The sequence below is a fragment of the Bombina bombina genome, chromosome 10 (assembly GCF_027579735.1).
Source record: "Bombina bombina isolate aBomBom1 chromosome 10, aBomBom1.pri, whole genome shotgun sequence".
Lineage (NCBI taxonomy): Eukaryota > Metazoa > Chordata > Amphibia > Anura > Bombinatoridae > Bombina > Bombina bombina.
Genome location: NC_069508.1, coordinates 36,928,314 through 36,928,892, shown reverse-complemented (window position 1 = coordinate 36,928,892; position 579 = coordinate 36,928,314).

Here is a 579-nt window from a genome sequence, read left to right as displayed (position 1 = left end):
ATAAGTTGCGGTTATACAAAAGCGAATATAAATGTTGCAAAGAATAAAAAAAGGCTGGTTTATACCTTTTTATTAGATCAGCTGCACTGTGGTAAGTATTTACGTATAAGAGATGGGTCAGATGTGTTTATAACGATAATAATGCTGCTAAAATCAAATGCAGATGTTATGCAGACTATGGTTGATAGGAACCACTGTAAATAAGAAATAGTATCTAATGCAGAGCTCGCTTTTTTACATTTTTCTGCATTAGGGACTATTTTCCATGAAATCTAGGCATGGATTTATGTGTCCACCATATTTACAAGCAGTCTTAAAAGCAGCAAGTGAAACGCAATTGACCAGCTCCCAGAGAGCATCATGTGACTATCTCTTAGATCATGTGACCGATTAATAGCGCATCATGTAATATTCCTCAGCAAAATTTACTATTTTTTTTTAAATAGATTTATTTGATATTTAGTAGGATTAGTAAGATGCTATGAGGCATTTTTACCTTTAAGTTGAATTCAAATTGGTAGTTGTTATCATGTATGCAGTTCCATGGCTCAACTACTTGAAATACGTAAATTAAACAGT